Genomic DNA, 26,804 nt, shown 5'->3' on the forward strand with positions numbered 1-26,804 from the left:
TCCAAATTATACCTATTAAATCATTTCCAAAGCTGAGCCAAAAAATATAAATCCATTACATGTTATAGTCTCTGCATATAGACCCATTTTCTCTTACATAAATCAAAAGTAAAACTAGTAACCCTGCCTAGGGCATCTAATAACTTCCTCAAAAAAACTCCAAATAAAACCAAACCAATTATAAATCAGCCTTATATGAGTCTAGTTTATGAATATATAAGCCATTAATTTTTCCAATTCATAAAAAATTCTACAAGCACAAATCATTGCCTGCAACCTCAACAGAAATCCTTAAAACCGGTCTTCATTAAAATGAACATAACTTACACATAACTAAATAAAAATGACTTAAACCAATTGAAACTGAAATATGGTTCATATACCCTTCCAATGAATATAATTTATTTTTTTTCATCCAAATTTTCTTGTACCAAATATTTAAATCTGACTATAGTTGGGCATCCTCAAATTTGAAAATAATTACTTTTACCAAAACTAGCATAACTTCTTTATTTCTCAACATAATTGCTCCAAACCATAACCAAACTTATTCATCCTACTTTAAATAAACCCCACTTTTTACAATATTTCTATGTTGTGCAAGTCTATACAAGACCTGGAAACCACACAAAAATAGTTAACACCAATCAAAACTGCAAGTTATGAAGATACCAATTGTTTAAAAATGATCTTCCTCTTCTCATTCATTCCAATCTGATTTGGAACAACCAATACAATGATTTTAAAGTGGTTTTGGTGATTTAAAACTTCCCAACCACCTATTAAACCAACCTATTACATTCTTTTAACCATTGTGCATTTTCCAATGCTTCTTTAAGCACTCCCATTACAATGCAAATCTATTTTTTTCTAGCTTTTAATACATCACAATGCAAAGTTAAGAAGTGTAACCATTTATTCAACATGGTTATAAGAAATTATAATTGACTTAAATATTACAATATTATGAAATCCATCATAATGTATGAAGGGTCAAGATGTTCCCACATCAATTTAAAAGAATAGCATATTCACTAATTATAGTGACAAAAAACAAAAAAGATAATACCTCTCCCCCAACTTAATTGAGCAATTACTCCCACAATTGCACATGTGACAAGATCGCAAACAAATTGAAAAATAAATAAATGAAATATATACCTAGGATAGTATACATGAACTTGGCAAGGTGCTGATGACAACAACAAATTATCATTTGTTGGTGGAGAATCATGAGGTGGAAGGGTGGAGAGAGAAGAAATAATGAGGTGGAAATATGGAATTTATGATGAAGAAGATACTTTCATAAAGAAAGTATTTATTATGAAATGATTTGAACTTTAAAGAGAAGAATTGTCTTAAGCAAAAGACTCAAGTCTAAATGTTGTAAGAGGCCTGTCTTTAGCTTCAGATTGAAACTGCTACAGGAACTCCTCTTTTCTTTCAGGCTTATGATACAACTTAAGCTTTTGTCCATTTACCAGTATTTTGAAATGCATAGGATCAATAGTTGACAACTGAATGACATCATTTGGAAAAGAAAAATCTCATAAGGTCCCAACCACCTAGTTTGAAATTTCCTAGGGGTATGTTGATATCTGGAATCATAAAGCAGAGCCTAGTCACCAATTGTGAAATTATTATCCTAAATAAATTTATCATGCCATTGTTTTCTTTGTCAATACACCATCTCTGTGTTATGCAAGGAAGATTTCCTCCATTCATCTAGAACATCCAAAGAAATTTGCTCTCTTCGGGCAATAGTAAGATCCAGATCTAGTTCCAACATTGTCCTTAAAAAATATTCTCAAATTCCACAAGCATCATAGCTAACTTGCCATAGACAAGCTGAAAAGGTGTAAATTTAGTGGTGGCTTTCCATGTAGTCCTATAAGTCCACAATGCTTCAAGAAGTTTTTTTGTTGAATCCTTCTTATGATTTGACATTGTCTTGGTAAGGATCACTTCAATCTCCCAATCAATTACCTTTTCTTAACCACTGGCTTGTGGATGGTATGGACAATGTTTTCCATGCCAAACTTTATATTACTCCATTAAGGTAGTTATGAGATTTGAATTGAATTAAGCACCTTGGTTAGATACTAATTCTCTAGGGACACCAAATCTTGTGAAAATGGATCCATATAAAAATCTAGCAACATTATTATCCCTAGGATGTTTCATAGGCTTGGCTTCTACCCACTTGGTGACATAATCAGTATAAACCAAAATATAAGATTTACCTTGTAAAGTAGGTTCAATATGCCAAACAAAGTCAATTCCCCATTTATCAAAAGGTGTTACAACAACTTGTGGCTACAAGGGCATCTCATCTAATTTAGTAGGCCTTCCTATTCTTTGGCAATTGCCATAGTTCTCGATCTACCTAGTTGCATCCTTGTGGAGATTTGGCCAATAGTATCTAGTGGTCAAGATTTTGAATGTTGTTCTTTTGGTGGAAAATTGACCTCTAGATGTTTCATCATGACATGCCTAAAGGATATCATAAGTTTTATCCTCTCTTACACATCTACGCATCACTTGATTAGGGCTAGTGTAAAACATAAATCTAATAATCCAAGAAAAGTTAAAACTTTTCTTTGCTAACAATTTTCTTTCCTTTGGAGAGAAGTGAGTTGGTGTACTATCTGTGGCAAGGTAATTTAGAATGTCAACATACCATGGATTTTTTGTTGATAAAAGAAAAATATGCTCATCTAGAAAACTATCATCAATGGTTGCAAGATCATCAGGAACATGTAAATGGGATAGAAATTCAGCTACTACATTAGATTTTTTGGGTTATCCATAATGGTGATATCAAATTATTTCATAAGAAGTAACCATCTGGCCAGTCTTTTTGATATGGAAGGTTTATTCATTAAGTATTTAATAGCTAAATGGATAGTATGGAAAAATATCTCATAACTGGTAATATGATGTCTGAACTTACTCAGCACTAAAATAACTACAAGCAATTCTTTTTCTATAACAGTATAATTGAATTTTGCTCCCTATAGATTTTTACTTATGAAATATATGGCGTGCTCTATTTTTCCTTCTTTTTGTCCTAGCACTGCTCCTATGGCATAGTCTAAGGCATCTATGTGAATATGAAATGGCAACCCCCATTTGGGACCTCTCAAAACCGGTGCTTTTGTTAGAACCTCCTAAAGCTACAGGGAATACTTGTCAGACTAGAAATCCCAAGAGAATTTAGAATCCTTTTTCAAAAAGTTGTAGAGAGGTGTTGCAATTTGACTTAAATCTTTGATAAATCTTCTATAATTACCAACATGTCTAAGAAATCTTCTTACATATTTCTTCTTCTTAGATGTAGGCAAAGTGTTGATTGCCTCAATTTTTTTTGGATCTACCTAAATGCCCTGTGATAAAATGAAATGACCCAATACATCACCTTCCACCATCATCATGAAACATTTCTCAATTTAGAGAAATATTTCATTCTTGGCATCTTTTGAGAACCTTCTCCAAATTGGTTTTAGCTTCTTCAAAAGTGGTCCCATATGTAGTAAAATATTCCATATATATTTCCATACATTTAGCAAATATGTCAGAAAAAATACTAATAAAAACTCTTTGGAATGTAGTCAGTGCATTACACAAGCCAAAAGGCAAGACTAAGAATGCAAAGGTTCCTCATGGGAATGTAAAGGTGGTTTTCTCCTAGTCCTCTAGAGCTATTTGGATCTAGTTATAGGCACTAAAACCATCTAGGAAAGAGAAATACTTCTTACCAGCTAAGTTATCAAGAACTTGATATATAAATGGCAATGAAAAGATGGTCTTTCTTAGTGGCCAAATTTAGTTCTCTATAATCTACACAAAATCTCCTTTCTCCTCCTTTTTTTTGCACTATGACTAAAGGTTAAACCCATTGACAATGAAAGATTGGGTAGATAAAACCAACATTAAACAATTTTTGCAATTCAGTCCTAACTATGTCTCTTAAGACATGATTAACTTTCCTTTGAGGTTGTCTCACAGGGTTATATTCTAGACTGATGTAAATCCTATAAGTACAAATCTTAGTATCCAATCCCTTCATATTTGTATAATCCAAGGAAAATTCTTATTGATTCTCTTGCAGCAACTTAAGTATACCTGTTTGATGTGTTGGTAACAAAGTACTACTAACATTTAGTTCTTTCCCTAGGCTAATATCAATCCTAATTACTTTTTCCATCATGGATTTTTGAGAAAATAGAGGAGATTTCATCTCATGAGGTAGCAAAAAATGAATGAATTGGGAAGCTACTAAGTATTAAGGTGCATTTGGAGGAGGTAAAATAATTTCCAAGGTATAGTCTTATTGTGAACACAACTGAGAAGCTACTCCATACTCATTTGTGAAAATGGATGAGATAACATCATCATTTTCTTGAGGATTTGTAAATGGATTTCTAATTATCACCATAAGCTAGTGGATTGAGTTGAGTTTTGATTCATCATTTCCTAAATTAGACCAAGTTGCTTGATCATCTTGCAATAAAGGTTGAGTAGGAGAGTATAGGGTCAAGTTCTTAGTATGCATCCCATTAGATATTGTCATCCTCCCAAACCTACAAGCTATGTAAGCATCTACAGTAGCTAGCCATGGTCTCCCTAGGATGAGAGGATACCCATCCATATTTTATTTTGGAGAAAGGACAATAGGGTATTCCCAAGATTTTAGTGTAACCATAACATCCTCTACCATCCCATCTTGTTTAATAGTAGAACTATCAGCAAGCTTTAGAATAGTTGGTGATTCTCTAAGGCCAATGATATCCAAGTGAGACAAGACTTCCTTTTTCATTACAATTATAGATGTTCCTGAATCAACCAAGGTATTTTGTTCTTGAATTCCATGAATAGTGGTAGCAACTACAAAACTCCCAGGGTTAGAATATTTAGGTACTATTAGCTTCTCTAACATAAGGTCAAACAATTGTCCTAAGACATTTAGGATATTTCCTCTTTCTCCCTAGTTTTTTTATGTAAGCTTCCTTAATGGCCATAGTGTAAATAGGAACTTCTTTTATAGCATCTAGTAACAGTATTTTCATAGTCATATGCTTCAGTTGGTTGAGAAAATTTGTTACAACTTAGCTTTCTATGGGCATGACTAGGTCTACTAGCCTTTGAGGAAATGGGGGGTCATTTTTTGTAGGAGCAACTTATGAAGTGGGCACATCTACCTTTTCAACAAGAGGATCTTCAACCTCTATGATTACAGGCCCTTGAGGTGGAGTAAGAGTAGTTCTTGATCTTAAGTGGATATCATTCAAAGAGATAGCATGTCTTTGTGATGCAGGAGCATCCAGAGATATAAGGGTAATCCTGTGTCACCCAAAAAAAATGTACTTAGACTTAGTTTTTGTTTCATGTGTTTTCATTTTTGGATACCCATTTGGGTCAAATAAAAGTTCCAACTCTCACAGTTCCACTATTAGTGTTCTGGGTTAGAGTTTTTAATCACCTTGGGATACATGTAAATGTCAAAAAAATAGGAGTATGTAATTGAGCCATCATTTTGGTGAAATAGAAGGTGTAAATTGTTTGGATGATTTTCATTTTAATTTAAGGCATTCAAGAAAAAGAATCAGGTCAAAAGGCCCCACGGTTTGAAAGTTATCGCAGTTTTTCAATTTCTAGAGACATCCTAAGAATGCTTCAAAGTTAGGTTAGGGGCATTAAATGACCTCAAACAAGGCTGAAAAATAGGGTACTATTGAAGCTGGTCCATAGAGCTATAGATTTCTTCGAGAGATTTCTAGAAATGTAAACGGTTTGTCAATCAGAGCTACGGCTCCAAAGTTATGCCTCCCGAAAGTTCGGTTACCATTTCTGGATTCTTCTAATTTTGTGCCAACTTCTAATGCAACTTCTAGATCCTTCTATTTGGTTGATGGATACCAACTAGCATGTTCTAGAATGTATTCCTAATCCTTAACCCTCTAGGGTCTATTTAAGAAAATTTCTAACATTGTAAAAGGCAGTTCGAAGTGGAGTTTGGGAGAAGGTACTGGGAGAAGAATTTATCTCCAGATTTATGCTATTGTAAGCCCATAGGGCATGTTTTGGAGTTTGTTTCTCTGCACTAAGTGTACTAGCATATTCTCACAGTTAATAAAATTTTTCCCTTTCCTATTGTGTCCATTCTATGCTCAGGTTGTGTCCCCATCAAGTGCTTTAGGAGCTAGTTTTCCTGAGTGTGTAGATAGAGCGCTGACTATGAGGCAATTTGCACTAGGACTGTGTGGTTGTGGGTTTGAGTTAAAAAGATGCCTCCATGAAGAGAGCATGGTGGAAGGGCTGAAGCTATTAATCCTAAGGAGGTTAGAGCCCTCCAAAGGCAGGTTCAAGCATTGCAGGAGGAGCTCCATAGAGGAACAAATGTTGTTGCAGGCAATGAAAGTGAGGATGACAATGAAGAAGAAGAAATTGGACTAGAAGGAGAATTTGACAAGGAAGTTCTAAATCAGGTAGAGGAAAGGCTTTTTAGGGCCATTATTAAGTTTGGGAAAAGACCTGCAATTGATGTGGGTGTATTTTCAAGAAATCTAAAACTAGATGAGTTGATCGATTAGATCAATGAACTAGAAGAGTACTTTGAGTATGAGGATATCAGGGATCTAGATAGGATTAAATTTGCAAAGGCCAAACTAAAAGGACATGCCAAAATCTGGTGGCAAGAGGTTCAATTGGAATGAAATAGAAGAGGAAAGGATAAGATCACAAGGTGGGATCATATGGTGGACAAATTGAAGCAGTTCATTCCTATTGACTACAAGCTTGATTTGTTTAAGAAGATGCATGGGTTAAAGCAAGTAGGAAAATTAGTCCAAGAATATACAAAGGAGTTTTACCGACTTCTTATTAGAGCAGGGCATGCAGAAGAAAATAAGGAGAAGCTTGCTCATTATATCAGTGGGTTGCGACCTAGCATCCAGAAGGAATTAAATCTGGTAAGAATGACCAGCATTGAGGAGGCATACTAATTTTCCCTACGAGTTGAAGAGAAATTAAATAAGAGGTTTGAAGGGAGAAAAAGAGGGTGTGGTCAAGGAGGAAGGGGTAGTGGTAGGTCATCTAGAGGCCGAAATGAAACCCAAAAGAAAAATGAAGATGTGGGTACTAGTAGGAACCAGAGGAACGAGGGTTTCAACCGCTCCCATGATCAAGACTTTGGAAATCAAAGAGGAAGAGGTAGAGGACATGGACAAGGAAGAGGAGGCTTTCATGGTACCTATTTCCATTGCAATGAAGAAGTTCATCGTGCCTTTGAATGCCCTCAATGACAAAGAAGGACATATAAGAGAGCTGAGGGTCAAGCTAGGGTTGCTCATGTGGATGAGGATGCACAACCATCACATTCAGAGGATGTAGAAAGAGGAGAGACTTTAGTAAATGAAAGGGTCCTACTAAGTGGTGAGATTGAACCTGGACAAAGGAGGATTTTATTCTGTACAAGGTGCAAGTGTGAGGATAAATGTTGTGATGTGATTATTGATGGTGGTAGCACTGATAACTTGGTATTAGAGGATATGGTCTCTAAGCTAAAGCTCAAGAGGGAGAAACACCCCTAGCCCTATCGAATTTCTTGGGTGAAAGATGATCATAAGGTCCTGGTAAGTGAACAATGTTTAGTTAAGTTCAAAATTGGGAGTTACCATGATGAAGTTCTCTATGATATTATTCCAATGGATGTTTTCCATCTATTTTTGGGTAGACCATGGTAGTTTGATAGGCATGCAATACATGATGGTCATGCAAAGACATACTCTCTAACAAAGGATGGAGTTTGCCATAAACTGAAGCCCATGAAAAAGGAAGGTGAAAAGGTATGTAGCCATGCTAGGATTTTTCTTGTTGATGGAAGGAATTTTTTAGATGGCATGAAACATCAGTGTATGTGCTATGCTTTGACCCCTAGGAAAGATAAAGAAGGTAGTAGTGAAATACCACTTGAAGTTTTAGATTTACTAGGTGAGTTTGGAGATATCATCTCTGATAATGTTCTAAAAGGATTGCCACCAATAAGGCAAATCAGTCATCAGATAGATTTAATTCTAGGAGCTAGTCTTCCTAACAAGGCTGCTCATAGGATGACTCTTACTGAAATTGAGGAGCTAAATAGATAGGTTCAAGAGCTATTAAGGAAGGGCTTAATTTGGGAGAGCCTGAGTCCATGTGTAGTACCTGTAGTACTAGCACCAAAGAAGGATGGAGAGTGGAGGATGTGTACAGACTCTCGTGCTATAAATAGATTAACCATCAAGTATCAGTTTCCTTTTCCAAGAATGGATGATCTTATGGACTACTTGAGTGGAGCTTAGTACTTCACAAAGATAGATCTCTGGGGAAGAATTTATCTCCAGATTTATGCTATTGTAAGCCCATAGGGCATGGTTTGGAGTCTATGTCCCTACACTAAGTGTACTAGCATATTTTCACAGTTAATAAAAATTTTCCCTTTCCTGGTGTGTCCATTTTGTGCTCGGGTTGTGTCCCCATCACTTTGTTGCTAAGCTAGCTACTTACTGTTATTAGGATTAGGATTAAGTTGAGTTGGTAGCTAGTTTTTCTTAAGAAAATTGGTATTGGCTACAAGAGGGGGAATTATATCCTACTACTAAGGTGGTGGCAATAAGACCTATTAATTGGATTGGTTACACCACTGATTAGGCTATTGCCAACCTTGTTGAGGTTGTTCCCAATGGTTAGGTGGAGGTGGTTGCCAATGTTGATTAGGTTGTTGCAAGATTTGATAAGATTGTTTCCATTTATTAGATGGAGGTTTTTTCTAACTTTGGTTATTCCAAAATTACTAAGGCCAATTGGACCAATTGTTATTCCCATTAAAACCTTGGGGACCTATCTTCTCGTAATTTTTTGATTGACTATTATTACCATAATTTTGCAAAATACCTTGTCGCGTACCTAGTCTTTGTTAATCTTATATTGGTTTTGACATATGAGTGACAATATACTTAAGTCATTTATTTATTTCATATCAAACAAGTAACACATGCCAAGAATACGTTGTTAGATAGTATATGTCGAGCAAGAGATATTTAGTATGTGTCAAGTAACAAGTGTCGAGTCACTAAAGTGCCAAGTAGATAGTATGTGCCAAGTTATTCAAATACTGAGTGATCAATGGACTTCAATACATTCATAGGTTGAGCTATAGCATTGAAGTTGTAATTGATGTCAAGTATCAAGGACTTCAACTGTCAAGTAATATAGTTTTGACATAATTGCTTGTAATGGAACAAACTTCTATGTTAACAATTTTTTATCCTAATTAAGGATTGTTTTTTGATTTAGATGATAAGAAAGAATATTATTATGAATCACTATGCATTAGATATAGCCAATTAGAAAAAAGGAAAGGATTAAGTGGCAATATGGGTGAATCACAATCATTGATTCATACCTAACCCTAAGTCACCTAGGTCTTCTTAAGGAGGAAAAACCCTAAAAAATTTATGAATGTGAAAGGAGAAAAGAGAGAACAAATAGAGAATTCATGGTGAGTAAGGATTTGTGATACATAGTAGAATCAGTTAGAGGAGAACAAAGGAAAGGAATTAGAAGACATAGAGATACATCTGATCAGAAAGGATCAAGTACACATTATGAAAGAGGTGATTTGTTATCAAGCAATAGAGTGCTAACTGAAGGATTATTGTTGAGACATTCTAATAGGTGAATCAATTAAATCTCTTAGTAGAGTAGTCTTAATAGGCTATTGTAAATCCTTTAACAGGGTGTTTACTCATTGTAATTTAAAGTCCTTTTACCAAGCACACCTGTAGTAGAGTGTTAAAATCCTTTAATAAGGTAAGATCTAACAATCTTGTAAGCCTTTAATAGGGAAAACCTTTCATAGGGTTGATCATGTTTCATGATCACAATATTGTAACCTTCATTAGATACACTTCATTACTGTAGTAGTGAAGATTTACGGGTGTCATCCCCATCCCAATTTTACCTTCTCCTTGGAGGGTTTTTGGGTAACCAAATATTTTGTATCATATATGTGTTGAATGTTTTTACTTTCATGCTATGGATGTATATGCTTAATTTGGTATTTTAGTTTATATATATATATATATAGTGAGATGGATGTGTGATGAATGATTTTGAGGTTGAAGTTTTAAGTGTCGATTCAGCCCCCCACCCCCCCTCTCAAAGTTTACTTTTCCTATTGTATTTCCAAAAATTGGTATCAGAGTTGAGTTCTCTGAAAGTAAAGCTCTGTTGCTTTGAGAAAAGATCTTAGAGATGGAAATCTATGAGTTGGGAAAGACTATTGAGAACCAAAATATTGAAATACAACTTTCCCTACATTAGCTGAATGAAGCAAGAAATGAGTTAAAGTGATCACTAAAGAAAAAGAAAGGGATAGCTATTGAAGAGAATGACACACATTACCAAGAGATTGACACTACTAAATTTTATGTAGATGGAAACATAAGTGAATTTGATACAATAGTTGCAAATCTAATGGAAAAGAATGGAGCCCTAAATGAAGAGATCAAAAATCTAAAGAGAGAACAAGAAGTCCAATCAATATTGCTATGTGAGGTGAGTAAGCAAAAGAAGAAAGTTGAAGAGGAAAAAATCATAATTGAAGGTGAAAAAGGGCTATTAACCAATAGATTAAAAGATAAAACATTAGAGGTGTATAGGATTTCTCACATGTAATTGGAAACATTGAATCAAATGATGATTGCAAACCATGAACTGAATGGAAAAGATATTGAGATCACAACACTAAAGTTGTAGAATGAACAACTAAGAAATGATCTAAAAAGAGAAAAAAGTTTGTTAAAAGATTCAATAGACCAAGTGAATCCATCAAGTACTTTAAGAAATTTATGAGATCTCCTAGATCAAAAAATGATAGTAAGTTGTATTGGGTTACACTAGTACTGAAGAAGAAGAAACATCTAAAACTAGTGAAGAAAGAAGTAAAAAAGTGAAGAACTCCAAACCTACTTGTCATAATTGTGATAAGAAGGGTAATACTAATAATTTTTATAAGAGCAAGACTGCAATCAAAATCCTAAGTAGAAGTTCATGCGTCATTATCACTAATGCAACAAACAAGGACATCAGGCACATGAATGTGGAACCAAGACCATAAGCACACAAAGATTTGAAGGATATTTCTATAACTATCAAAAGTGTGGAAATAGAGCATATGAGTGTAGATCCAAGCCTAAATGGTCATCAAACAAGTAAAAAAGGGTAAATCACAATGTAAACTCTTATAATTGGAATTATAATACTAGGTATAGTTATCACTATTGTCAAGAGTACGGACATGTTGCTAAAAATTGCATAAGAACACATTTCAGAAGTGACTACAAAATATGGTTGAGTCAAACTACATGTTTTAGTTGTTTAAAGATTGGTCACATAATTAGGAATTCTCCAACAAGTTCAAAGGCACCTAAGAGTGAATTCAACAAAGGACAAGGAAAGGCAAATGTTGAGAATGTTAGATATGAGATGAACAAGACATGGAAGAGAAAGGAAGATTGTAGCACATCAATTTCAAATGGGATCACTTCACCCAATGGGTCAGGTGATCACACCACCTCCAATTAAGAAATCAAGAGGTATGTGTGAAACTAATATTTAAAAGACATACTATACATTAGTTCTAAGAATTTGGTTATGAAAAGATCATATTTGCATGGAGAAAGATGCCAAGTGTTGTTAAGAATATGGAAGAAATCTTTAAATTTTGTCAATTTTCATGTTACTACCAAGCATGAAGAGTTTCACTTTAGCTTTTGAGTGAAATTATAATTTTTGTTGAGCTATAAAAGGTGATAGTGTTGGCCGAGCTCATAGTAGTTTCCAAGCATGAGGAAAATCATATGGAAGCTAAGTTAGTTGAAATTTCTATTTAAGCTAAGCTTACAGCTTTGTAAGCACTAAGCATTAAATATGAGTTTTTAAGGTCTATATGATCAATTTCTACTCATTTGACATCATTCAAATTTAAAGAAGATAATGAAGAGCTAAAGGTGAATTGAATAGATCATTCCAACTATTTACAAATAGGATTTGACAGTTTCTCAACACCATCTCAATAGATTTATAAAGGTATTTATCGTGTGCCAAGCTACATAGTTTGATTTTTTGCAAACCCTAGGTTTTCATAATGGCATCTAGTTCTTTAGCTACTAATGTTAAAGAAGGTAAGAAATTTTTGAATGTACAATTGATAAGAAATGATATCAAACAACCAAATTTTAGAGCTATTCCTAATATTTCTTACAAGAAACATCCATCTAGTACATTATCAATGATACCACCACAAGTTTTAATGATTCAAGAAGTGATATGTTTCTACACATGCAAGGTGGGTAGCATAGGTGACATGGAGATTAAAGAAACCTATGGGAAACTATGTGAAAATAGAGTATTGAAAGATGAATTCAAAATTGTAGAGAGCAAAGGATTGAACCATGCCCTAGATTTCCCCAATGTCTTCAAGGCGGAATGGATAATTCTATATAGCTAGAAAATGGACCAATGAAGATCACAAAGAATATTTTACATAAAGTAATAGGGTATCCAACCCTAGACCAACTTAAAACCATGAGGAGTGAAGCAAACGAAGTTATTGAGAAGAATACAGGGGTATTGTGGAACAAAAGAGGAATGACAATTGACACTATCTCAAATCCCCTAATTTCTTTTGCAATAAGGATTATAGTAAAAAAATTCTATCAATCTAGTAGGCTCAACAGTGTATATTGTATTTTTGTTGACATGGGCTATAAGATAGTTAAGAAAGATCATACGTATGACCTTACCGAGTTGCAATTGCAACAATTGACCAAAAAATTGGGAGTAATAAGGAAGACCAAGAGTTCACAATATAAATTTGGTTCAATTCTTATATGTATATTCTACTATGTACAAAATACATTCCTTAATTTTGGTAAAGTTACAGGGAAGACAAATAGATCAATTGTAGTGCAAATAGGTGAATTTATTGAGCAACTTGGGGACAATTTTGAGTCTGGAATGACTAGATACTTTTAAGATTTTAAGCAGACAATGAAGAAAAGATTGAGGATGCCAATTTCATTAGTTGAGAAACATTTCAACTATGTTTTGTTTCTAGTTGACATTGATTTCACATATGTATAGGCTGTAGTCCCAAGAGTGATGCAAGAGCATCCTAGGTTGCATTGTTATCCTACTCATTTTTGTTCATTTTGCAAGTTGGTGTTGAGTTATTGTAGCACTTAGTTGGTGCCAAGTTATTGTAGCACTCAGTTGGTGCCGAGTTACTATAGCAATCTAGTGTTGTCTAAGTGTTCCTTCATGTACTGAGTTACCTAGTGTATGCTGATTGACCCTTCATGTACTGAGTTTTCCTGCTTATGTCGAGTGTTAGCATTTGATGTGATTTCTACAAGCTAACTTGCAAGATTTATTTCAATCATGACATTTAGTTTAAGATCTTTTCTTGAGATGTGTCCAAACCATTTTTGGGTTAACCTTCCTCTTATGCAATGTTCTAGAATGATTTGTAAGCCATTTTGGCAAGTATATATAGAGTGTTTAGGCTTTGAGTTAGGCAAGTTTTTGAAGAGGATTGCAAGGCAAAACAAGAAAGTGCAAATTTGTTGTTGGATCCTTGAATGTGAATGTATTTGTATTTGGTCATAACCAAGAAGGCCTTATAGCTAGGTATGTATGCAGATATTTTGATGAATCAATAAAAGTATTTCACTCTTCTTCATCGGTTGTTATTCTTTGTGTTTGCTTCTATTGTGTTAACTCTTGCAAGGTGTTTTGGATGGCTAGGTGATTCTTGGGCCCTAGTTATTCATCCTTTTACCTACGTCAAGTGGTATCATAGCTTGAGGTTCATCCTTATGGAGATTGAATCATGTAGAACCCTGATTCAAATTTGGTTGTAGGGTGGCAAATCTACAAATTTGACCTATAACTTTCAGAGGGTTATAATCTTGTAGGAACCTAATTTGTAAAAATAGTTCATGGTAGAAAAATGCTAATAATGCCATATTGGATTAGTTGAGACAAATTATAGCCAAATTAGATGATGTGGAGATAGCCCAAAGGAGAGGAGCACATCTTGATGATGTAAGTGATGATGAAGCAACAACACCAAACCATAATCTAGAACCTAAAGAAGATCAAGATGAAGAAAGATTGTTGCAAGTGTTATCTAGGGAAAATTCAAAGCCTATTGTAGAAGTTGTTCCTTATGATGGAAAATTGGATACCAATGCTTCGTTGGATTGGATCTTAGATATGGAGAAGTTCTTTGAGTATGAAAACACTCCTAATAATAGAAAGGTGAAGATTGCACTCACTAGGTTGAAAGGTCATGCATCACTATGGTGGGAGCACTCACAAATTGATAGACAAAAGAGAGGAAAGGAGAAGATCAAAACTTGTCCAAAGATGGTGAACAAGGTAAAGAACAAATTCCTTCCTGTTGATTACAAGTTAGCTTGTTAAGAAAGATGCAAAATTTGAAACAAAAGGACATGACTATGAAAGAGTATCTTGAGGAATTCTATAGATTGGACATCAGATCTAGACATGTGAATGATGATGTTGAGAAAATTGCAAGGTACATAAATGAATTGAGATCTAGAATTCAAGATAAAATAAGTTTTATGAAGTTGGTGTTGGAATATTCAAATATGAAGTTTTATGAAGTTGGTGTTGGAATATTCAAATAGGATCGCTAGAGAGTATTAGGTACAATAAACCTGATAGCTTGCAATCCTTCATTTTCTGAATATAGGCACTTGATCTACTTTCTCTAATCTTGATCCTCTGAGATCTCATACTCTTTACTCTGAAATAGTGTTCCTTCCACACCCTTGTACATCCACTACTCTTTCTAATGAGATTTTGTCTTCCTTATAAAGAAATTTGAAGACTTAGGGTTAAGTATGGATCTATGATTCATATTGAATCTTTGCTTCCCGCTCATTCCTTACACTTTTCTTATTGGTTGCATGCCTTCTCCATTTTTCTAATTGGTTGCATGTAAATTGCATAGAAAATACAAAATATTTGATCTTATCATTTAATCCTTCAAGATTCATCATATGTCAACCATGAAAATAGTTTACATATGAATCAATGAAGTTACAAAATCATATGTACATTATGTATTACTCGGCACTTGCTGATTTCAGATGGTCGGCACTAATAACAAACTGGCTTACTTGGCTCCTGTTGCATTTTTGTATTGCTCGGCATCATTTGAGACTCGGCACTTGTATTATGCTCAGCACCTAAAGTCATTCAGCACTTGAACTTTTCTTGGCACCTGATGTTCACTCGGCACCTAAAGATCACTCGGCACCTAAAGTCTTTCCTAACTTGGCACATGTTGTGGGTCAGCATACATGGTGTACTCGGCTTCAATATAGAAAGTGGTTAAGTGTATTGGCACTCAAGTGTCAAAAACCATTATGAGGTTAACAATCTCCCCCTTTGACATGAGTGACAAAAACACTTAACTAATCTTATGAGTACATTAAATAATCTGCTTGGTATATACAGAGGTTTTAAAAACCTTTAATCAAAATTTGTGTAACTTACAATATATATATACCTCAAAATTATTGTAACTCCCCTGAGTTGGTTATTTGTGCCATTACATGCTCCCCTTGGTTTCCTTGGTTTTATTTCCCCCATTCTCTCATTCATCTTATAATATCTCCCCCTTTGTTAATAAGATATATAGCTCCCCCTTTTTGACACTTATGTCAAAGGATTTTAAGGGTTAAGACCATATTTCACCAAAAATGTGTTGTTTACCTCCATAATCATCCTAAGAGCTGCATCCCAATTGTTCAAAGAAATTTTCAGTGACTTGTGCTCAATGGCAGTCTCTACAGCAAGATCAATAAGTCCATCTAAAGTAGAAAGATTGGGATCTTTCTTGAGAACATATTTTGCATAGACTTGTTCCTTATGGAGTATTTCCAAGTGTGGGGTAATGGAGGACTGGAGTTGTATCAGTTTTTCCTTGATATTGGCCTCATCTACTGATAATATAGCTATTTCTTTTTGAGTGTGAAGTGATTGAGCAAAATGCTTCTCACTTTGAGCTGGATCATTTGGTAGCTGCATGCTTGAAATATTTAAATTTCTTTCCAAGCTCAGTATCTTTTGGCTTGTCTCTTGTGTGAAGTATGAAAAGTCACACAACTTTTTGTACAATGAGAATATATTCTCAAGTACCTTTTTCACTTTGTCTATAAGCTTTTCCAATTCAACCTAGGAGAGTGCAATTTGACTTGATACTTGCTCATTTACTTTTCCCTAGAATTTTCTTTCAAACCATTCTATAAGTTTTGCATTTGTCTCTTGGTCTTCATTTGTCACCTAGTCAACAATATCTGATAATTGCTCTATAATATGCTTTGACTCATCTGGTGACTGCAAACTAAAGGCATCCATAAAGATGTCCTTAATCTCATGTAGTGTTTGCTTTTGTTTATACTCCCTCTTGAGTATCTCTTGTCTCTTTCTCCTATTCAGTGCTTCCTGCACCTCATTGATTTGATCAATGGTTCTTGTTTTTGAGTCATATCCTAGTATGACTATCTCCTCATCTAATTCAGGATCTCCATAGTGAAGTACCCTTACAACTCTTGTAGTACTGGATCTTGGTGTAGATATTTGCAATGGCTGTTGTGAAGGAGTTCCTGAGGTAGGAAAATTTATCAATGTTTGTATTGCCTCTTGCTCTTTAGGAGTTTCCTCTATTTTCTCGTCCTGCTGTCTACTTCCTTGATCAATTATGATAATCTTAGGAAGTGCACCTTGTGTTTGTGTTGTAGGATCAGATGTAATAGTCTATCTTGTTTGTTTTGTTTCTTTTTCTATAGCTGCACTTGACTTCTGTATTGGGGTGTCAACTATGCCTAATGAAATAACTATGGGCATTTGAGGCTGACCACTAGTAGCTATAGAGATGATGGAAGGTGGTTCTTGTGGATTCACCTTTTCTCTAACTATGCTTTCTACTAGTTTTTGTAATTCATCCATGCTGACCAATACTGGATCTGTACATAATCTTTCTTGCAACGTAGATTGGTCAAGGATTCTTTTGAGGTCTTCTGTAGTTAATGGATTGATGTTCTGACCAAAAGTGTCAGGAACATCTTTTATAATTATAGTTTCTGCAGGTGTGATGGGTACATGAGGAGGGCTAGAGGGTGGCAATTGTGTGTCTTGCACACTCTTGTTTGGTTGATACTCTTGCTTAGTTATTTCCATTACATATTGTTCTTGTGTCTCTTCCTCCTCTCCATATTTCTTTTCTTCTTCCTTCTTCTCTTCTTCTTCCTTCTCTTCTTCTTCTTTCTCTTCTTCTTTTTTATTTTCTTCTTCTTCTTTCTTTTCTTCTTCTTTCTTTTCTTCTTCTCCCTTCTCTACTACTGTCTTCTCTTCTCTCCTTTTTCTTCTCTCTTCTTTTGGAGGAGCTGCTTCTTCCTTGTATTCTTCTTCAAGAAAATCTTCAATCTGTTTGTACAAGTTTTTCCATGATTTCATTGTTCTTTGAATAGTTTCTTCCATCTTGTTTTGGAGAATAAAGAATGCCCTATACTTAGGTGTAAACCTAGTATTATGCCTTTTGACTGCTTTCTTTATTTTTTCCTTAGTCAAATCAAGCAATATGCTTGCTAGGGTTGATTCCCTCATCTCCTTCTCCATTTTCAAACAAAAATGCCATCTGTCTTCTACAATTTTAGATAGTTCTTTTGGCAATTGTCCATCTAGTTCAAGAGGAGTGTACTTGAACTGTGCCATCATTCCATAAACTATTTCCTCTATCCTATTATGGCCTTCTTTAGTAAACTTATTAAAATCAAATTCATTTAAGTTTCTTAAATCACTATTTCCAATCTTTTTGCATAAAGTATCAACTGAAAAATGGCTTACCTTTTCAGATTGATCTTCTTCATCAGTATCAAGTTGAGCCACATATCTTCTTCTTTTCCTTGGCTCTTCTTGCATTTCCTTGATTGGTTTCTTCTTTGTAGCTTCCTCTGTAGCCCTTTTTGTGGAGGCCCTTGTTGCAGCTCAGGTTGTTGGCTTTTGAGGTGATGGCATAGCAAATTTTTGTTGTTTTTGCTGAGCTGGAGGCATTTCTATTGCCTTCCTTTTCTTTGACTCAACATCAGTCGGTACTTCCTTGGCTTATTCTTCCTCTGCACCTTCCTCCTTGTCTTCACCTAGGCCTTGGGTTAATTCCATTGGGCCTTGTTCTTGTTCATCTTCATCATCATCATTGTCATCTTCATCTTCTTCTACTTCAGCCTCAATTCCTTCACCAAATTTCTTCTTAATATTCTTTAACAATTTGTCTTTCTTCTTTAATGTGGAGGTAGTCTTTAGCTCCATGTTTATCTTTGATCTTACCACATCATAAGTGCCAAAGTGTGGAGCACTTTTATCTATCTCTTCTACCAATAATGCAGTTATTGTTGTAGAAGCTTCATCTATATTGATTTCATATCCAAATGGCCTTAGCCATCTCACTCTTGGAATTACTGCTTGAATATAGGTAAAATCAATGTCAACTAAGAAGCATAAATCATTAGTATGTTTTTCCACTGAGGAAACTGGTATTCTTGATCTTTGCTTCATGGATTTCTTGAAATCCTCAAAATAACTTGTCATCAGTGTATCAAAATTTTCTCCATCTATTCTATATATTCATTGATTTGGGAAATGATAGTCTTATCATTCCTCCATGTAACTTTTTCGAAAGAGGGAAACTCATTCTGAACATAAAAGAATATAAAAACTAGAATTGCTCCAAATTTGCATTGAGCACCCTTTGTCCTTCTTATGGTAGCTAGGTTTTCAATAATCTATTGTAGTTGCAGTTCTACAAGATCATAAGTATGATCCTTTTTTGCCAATTTGTAACCTACATCTACTGCAATACATGGCACACTATTGAGTCTACTAGATTGATAGAACTTATGGGCTATGACTCTAATAGCAAACTCAACTAGAGGATCCTGGATGGTGTGAATTGTCATTCCTCTTTTATTCCATTGAACACTAGTGTTCTTTTCAATAACCTCCTTTGATTCACTTCTCAAGGTTTTGAACTGATCTAGGGTAGGATACCTAGTTACCCTATGTATGATTCCTTTGGTTAATTTGATGGGAATATTTTCCAACCAAAGACTTCCACCATGAATTCTGCTTAATACAAGTTTAACCCATTCTATCTTGAATACGGTAGGAAAGCTCAAAACTCAGGTCAAACCCTTCCTTTGAACAATTTTGAATTCATATTTTAAGACTCCATCTATGCACAATTTTTCATAGGCTTTCCTTATCTCCATATCTCCTAGGGCTCCTATCTTACAATTGTAGCATCTTCTTACATCTTGAACCATTACAACTTTGGGGGTATTTGGGAGAGAGCTTCGGCTGGGTCACTTTTGTATGCAACTTTAGGGATGGTATGAAACTCAGGTTGCTTGACCTCATTTGACACGAACTGAACTTCAAACAACTCTTTCACCTCAATTTTCTTGGAACTTGATGCCATTTATGCAAACTAGAGTTTCCTCTTTATGAAATATGAAATTGCGTAGCTCGGCATAAATGAAAATACCTCAAGATCGATGAAAATGCATTGAGAGATGTTGCAATATGCTTGAAATGCTAAATCTTCTACTATGAAGTCGCTTTGCTCTCTTTCTCTTCTTTGCTTCTTGATCGCGATGAGGAAAATTGATTGGAATCATGATAATATACCCTATTTTCATCACATTAAATGCTCAACTGCCGACTTGGCTTTTGATGGATTTTAACATTACTCAGCTTGTACTACACTTCCACTTTACTCGGCTTGCATTGGAGTTAACCAACTCAGCATGTGTTGGATTTTAGCTTGGCATCCAAAGATAGCTTGGCAACATCATTTAGATTTTGTCTTGACATCTTGTCTCATGCAGATTTATACTTTGCATTGCTTCTTTGTCTTGGGACTAATGTGTGATATAACTTTTTATATCAATCCCATATACTTCTCATGCTTAGTTTGATGAAGTGTGATCACTTGATCCATTGGGTGAAGTGATCCCTCCACTTGATGTATTGCACTCATCTTTCTTTTTCCAAGTATTATTCATTTGCCCCCTTATCTTTTTGACATCAATCTTTTCTTTGCCCTTATTTTCTTCAATCTTGGGTGCCTTTGACTTTATGGGACACTTTCTGCTGGTATGCCTAGTTTTCAGACAACTGAAACATGTAGTTTGGCTCAACCATCTTTTATAGTTTCCCTTGAAATGTGTTATTATGAAATTTTGGGGTGTATGTCCATATTCCTAACAATAATGATAGCTATACCTGGTGTTTTAATCCCAATGATAGTGACTTTCATTTCATTTTGATTTTTCTGATTGATTTGATGTCCACATAGGTTTTGATCTGCATTCAAATGCTCTATGTCCATACTTCTTGCAATTATGACAATGTCCTTCAAATCTTTGAGTCCTTGTGGCATTGGATCTGCAATCTTGTGTCATATGTCCTTGCATGTTGCACTTGTGACAGTAACTCTTGCTTTTGGGTGAATTTCTCTGATTGAATCTCCTACTCCTGCAAATATTAGCAGTATGTCCCTTTTTATTACAATAATGATGAGTGAGTTTAGAATTCTTACCTTTGTCACTTCTTTGCTCAACACTCTTTGATGATTCTCCAACTTCAGTGCTCTTGTATCCCAGTCCTGATGTATCATGAGCAGATTTTGGGGATTTTAGCAATTGTTCAAAATACTTGATGGCTTCACTTGACTTGTTGAGACTCTCTGCTACCTCTTTTTCTCTATTTAATTCATTCTTCAGTTGTTCATTTTGTATCTTCAAAGTAGAAACCTCAATATATTTCATATTGAGTTCATGATGAAGGTTCATCATTTGGGCAAGTGTATCCATCTACATTTTTGAGATCCTTGATAATTCAATACATTTTTCTTCAAGTCTGTTTGCAAGATTTCTTTTGTCATTTTCCATCATGAATTTTTCCTCAACTTCTCTTTTCTTTTGTTCAGTGATTTCACATAAGATTATGGCCTGTGATTCATGTTCCATCTTGAGAGATCTTATCTCTTCTGCTTGAACTTTATTTTTCTCCATCAGTTCTACTATTGCTGCATCAAACTCTTTGGTGTCTCCATTGGCACATAATTTTGTGGTATCAATCTCCTTGTAGTTTACATCATTTTTAGCTATGGCTATATCCTTTCTTTTCTTCAAGGATTTTCTCAATTCCTCCCTTGCTTCCTCTACTTTGTGTAGAGCCATTTGCACATCAATCACTTGATTGTCAATAATCTTCCCAAGTTTGAAGACTTCCATCTTTAGATATTTTTATCCAAGTTGTTAGACTTGTTCTTATGAGAACCTAGCTCTAATACCAATTGTTGGAATATTCAAATAGGAAGAATGCTTCTGAGGGGGGGGGGGGGGGGGAGGTGAATCAGAAGTGCTATATTTTAACCATTAAAACCTTTTAACTAAAAGTAGATTGCATGCATATGAACATATCATATAGTTATGAAAAACACATAAGCATCACCACATAACACTTGAGATTTTGGTAACCCAGAAACCCTCTAAAAATAAGAAGGTAAAACTGGGGTGGGGATGATACCCACAAAATCACTACAGTAATAATATTTAACCACTTCTGATGGTCTGCCCTATTAAAGGCTTTACACTTTATCAATAGTGACCTATTTAAAAGATTTACAAACACTTTACATGAAGTGTCACCTTGTTAAAGGATTTAATCACCTATTTAAAGGATCTACAAAATAGTTGTTAAGCTAACCTATCACCATAGGGTTTTTCATTCTAATACAATTGCTAGAGAGTATTAGGTACAATAAACCTGATAGCTTGCAATCTTTCATTTGCTGAATATAGGCACTTGATCTACTTTCTCTAATCTTGATCCTCTGAGATCTGATACTCTTTACTCTAAAATAGTGTTCCTTCCACACCCTTGTACATCCACTACTCTTTCTAATGAGATTTTGTCTTTCTTATAAAGACATTCAAAGACTTAGGGTTAGGTATGGATCTACGATCCATATTGAATCTTTGCTTCTTGCTCATTCCTTGCACTTTTTTTATTGGTTGCATGCCTTCTCCATTTTTCTAATTGGCTGCATGTAAATTGCATAGGAAATACAAAATATTTGATCTTATCATTTAATCCTTCAAGATTTGTCATATGTCGGCCATGAAAATAGTTTATATATGAATCAATGAAGTTACAAACTCATATGTACATTCTATGTTACTCGGCACTTACTGATTTTAGATGGTCGGCACTAATAACAAACTGGCTTACTCGGCTCCTGTTGCATTTCTGTATTGCTCGGCATCATCTATGACTCGGCACTTGTATCATGCTCGACACCTAAAGTCATTCGGCGCTTGAAATTTTCTTGGCACTTGATCTTCACTCGGCACCTAGAGGCTACTCGAAACCTAAAGATCACTCGGCACCTAAAGTCTTTCCTGACTTGACACATGTTGTGGCTTGGCATACATAGTGTGCTCAGCTTTAATATAGAAAGTGGTTAAGTGTATTGGCATTCAAGTGTCAAAAACCATTATGATGTTAATAGTTGGAAAGTGTTGAAGAAGCATATCAATATGACTTGAAAGCTGAGGAGATCTTAGCAAAGAAGCATGAACAAAGATAAAGAGGTAGAGGTGGTAGATTCTAAAGAGGCAGAGGTAGATCTTATGGTAAAGGTGGCAGATCTAAAAATTTTGTGCGGGATAAAGGAAAATCTAAATGGAAGAATGATGACAAAGGCAAGACCAAATGGAAAAGTGGTAATTCTTACCAAGGAGGTACTGATTCTTACCAAGGAAGAGGTAATTATTACTCTAGAGGTGGATTTCATGGTAATTGTTTCAAATGTGGTAAAGAGGCACATAGATTTTTTGAATGTAGGTCCTCTAAAAATGGGCAAGGTAACATAAATTCTATGGTTCAAGGAGATTATGAGGGTTCACCAAGTGGACCTAAGGTTGGAGAAAATTTGATGGTGAGAAGAACCTTATGTAACAAGGGAAGTGATGAGGAACCTGTTTTAAGGAGAAGTCTTTTTAAGACAAATGTAAGATGGCTGAAAAATGTTGCAAAGTGATCATTAATAGTGGAAGTTCTACAAATTTGGCATCAAAAGAGCTAGTTAAAAAGTTGCAATTGTAGAGGTTGAAGCATCCTAAACCCTATCATGTTTCATGGATCAAATATGAGCATAATATATTGGTAAGTGAACAATGCCTTGTGAACTTCAAAATTGGACATTACTTTGATGAAGTTTTGTGTGATATTATGCCCATGGATTGTTGTCATATTTTTTTGGGTAGACCTTGGCAATATGATAGATATGTTGTGCATGATGGAAGATTGAATCAATATACTCTTTAGGTGAATGGGAAGAAGCAAATATTATTTCCTTTGATTGAAAGTCTAGATGAGATTAGTTGCACTACAATAAAAGTTTGCATGGTTAATGGGAAACAATTTGAAAAGGAAGTGAAGAAGAATCAATTTTGTTTTGCCATAGTTCCTAAAGCACCAAGTGTTGGTAGTAATGATCAAGCAACAAAAGCTGGTAATGATTGAGTGATAGTAGATAGTGATAGCCCAGTACTAGTAGAAATTATAGAATTTTTGAATGAGTATAAGGATATTGTTGATGAGGATATTCCTTATGGTTTACCACCAATGAGAAGTATAAGTCATTGTATGGATCTGATTCCTGGAGCTAGTTTGCCAAACAAAGCATCCTATAGATTGACACCTACAAAGAATGAACTTAATAGATAGGTACATGAGTTGTTGCAGAAAGGTTTGATCAGAGAAAGCTTGAGTCCATGTGTTGTACCTATTGTATTAGCACATAAAAAGAATGGAGAATGGACAATGTGTACTAATTCTAGAGCTATTAACAAGATAACGGTGAAATATAGATTTCTTGTGCCAAGGATGGATTACATAATGGATTGTTTGAGCGGAGAAAAGTATTTTACCAAGATTGATTTGAAGAGTGGCTATCATCATATTAGAATTAGAAAGGTGATTAATGGAAGAATGCTTTCAAGAAAAAAGATGGTTTGTATGAATGGTTGGTTATGCCTTTTGGTTTGACTAATGCACCTAGTACTTTTATGAGGTTCATGAATGAAGTTTTGAAAAGATTCTTGGGTAAGTTTGTGATTGTTTATTTGGATGATATTCTAATATTTAGTAAGACTAAGGAAGAACATCTTGAGCATATTAGACAAGTATTGCAGAGGTTGAAAGAGGAAAAGTTGTTGATTAATCTGAAAAAGTGTTCTTTTATGCAAGAGGAGATTGTGTATTTGGGATTTGAGATTTTAGTTGATGGTTTGAAGATGGATCTTGAGAAGGTTGAAGAAATTTTGGAGTGGCCTACAACTGAGAATATGGGTGAGGTAAGATCATTTCATGGTTTGGATAGTTTTTATAGAAAGTTTATAAAAGAATTTCAGTTTTGTTTGTAATGCTATGACTAAGATAATGAGAGAAGATAAAAAGGAATTCAAGTGGACATATGGAGCTGATAAGAGTTTTGTGACTTTGAAACAAAAGGTTGTTGAATTACCTATATTGGCTTTGCCTGATTTCAACAAAGTATTTCAAGTTGAATGTGATGCAAGTGGTAATGTAATAGGAGCTGTATTAAGTCAAGAAGGTAAACCCATTTTTTTCTTTAGTCAAAAGTTGAATGATGCCAAAAGGAATTATTCTTTGTATGATCAAAAATTTTATGCTATTGTTCAAGCATTGAAAAAGTAGAGATATTATTTGATTCCTGAGTTTTTGTTGTATACTAATCATAAACTTTTACAATACTTGGGAAGTCAACATAAATTGAATTAGAGACACATGAAGTGGGTTAATTACTTGCAGAGTTTCACATGTGTTACCAAGCATAAGAGTGGAGTTACCAAAAAAGTTGCTAATGCAAATGAGTAGAAGATGTTCTTTGATGACTTAAATGAAGGTTGAAGTTCTTGATTTTGATGAAATGTAAGAATTGTATGATGTTGATCCTAATTTTTCTAAGGCATGGAGAGAGTATAGAGCACCAAATCTGATAGATCACATAAGTAAGTATGATGAGTATTTCATTCAACAAGGTATGTTGTTCAAAGGCATTTAGTTGTGTATTCCTAGAAGTTCTATGAGGTTGAATCTGATTAAGGAAAAGTATAGTTGTGGATTGGCTCAACATTTTGGAACTGATAAGACATGGAGTTTTCTAAAAGAGAAGTATTATTGGCCGTAAATGTATAAGGATGTTCAAAAATTTGTAAAAAGTTGTGGAGTTTGTCAAATTGCAAAAGGAGCAAGTCAAAATATTGGTTTGTATACACCTATTACTATTCCTGAGAAACCTTGGAGTGACATTAGTATGGATTTGGTTCTTGGATTACCTAAGATAGTGAAGGGGTATGATTCCATATTTGTTGTAGTAGACAGATTTTCTAAGATGGCTCATTTCATACCATGCAAGAAGACATCAAATAATGAGCAGGTTGCTGAACTTTTCTTTAAGGAGATTGTGAGATTGCATGGATTACCAAGAAGCATTATTTCTAATAGAGATAGTAAGTTTGTTGGTTATTTTTGGAATACTTTGTGGAAGAAGAAGGGTACTAAATTAAAGTTTAGTTCTACATTCTATCCATAAATAGATGGACAAATAGAGGTTGTGAATAGAAGCTTAGGTAATTTGCTGAAATGTTTAGTTGGGAATAAGCCATGTAATTGGGAGATGATATTGGCACAAGTTGAATTTTCATATAATAATTCTATGAATAGGAGTATAGGGAAGACACCTTTTGAGATTATTACTAGAATGAAGCCTAGAGGAATATTAGATTTGAGAGATGTTGCTGGTGAAGAAAAGAGAAGTGCTACAAGATAAGAATTTGTTGAATTTATGGAGTCTTTGCATAAGGAAGTGAAGTGGAGGTTGGAACAAAGTAATCAAAAGTATAAAGAGAATTTTGATAAGTCTAAAAGACACCATGATTTTCAAGTTGGTGATGAGGTGATGGTTCATCTAAAGAAAGGAAGATTCCCATTTGGAACATATAGTAATCTAAAGATGAAGAAATTTAGACCTTGTAAGATCTTGAAGAAGTTTGACAGTGGTAATGCTTATGAAGTTGAGTTACTTGATGACATGGATATATCTCCTATATTCAATATTGTTGATTTGTATAAGTATCATGAGATGATAAAGTTGTTGTATCAGAAGATTATCCTAAGAAGTAGATAGAAGAAGTTGAATAGATATTGGATTGGAGAATTGGCAAGAGAATAAGAGGAAAAGATTACTATGAATATTTGGCGAAGTGGAAGAATAGGCCTATTGAAGATGCTTCATGGATTTCTCAATCCGAGTTGAATTCAACTTAGATTGTGACATCTCAATGATTCAGGAGAATCATTTCTTTCAACCTCATTTGTCTGATGCAGGAGCATCCTGGGTTGCCTTGTTATCCTACTCATTTTTGTTCATTCTGCAAGTTGGTGCCAAGTTATTGTAGCAATCAGTTGGTGTTGAGTTACTGTAGCACTTACTTGGTGTCGAGTTATTGTAACACTTAGTTGGTGCCAAGTTACTTTAGCAATCTAGTGTTTTCTAAGTGTTCCTTCATGTG

This window comes from Cupressus sempervirens, chromosome 10 (assembly GCF_028749045.1).
Source record: "Cupressus sempervirens isolate cs-2001-9-10 chromosome 10, ASM2874904v1, whole genome shotgun sequence".
Taxonomy (NCBI): Eukaryota; Viridiplantae; Streptophyta; class Pinopsida; order Cupressales; family Cupressaceae; genus Cupressus; species Cupressus sempervirens.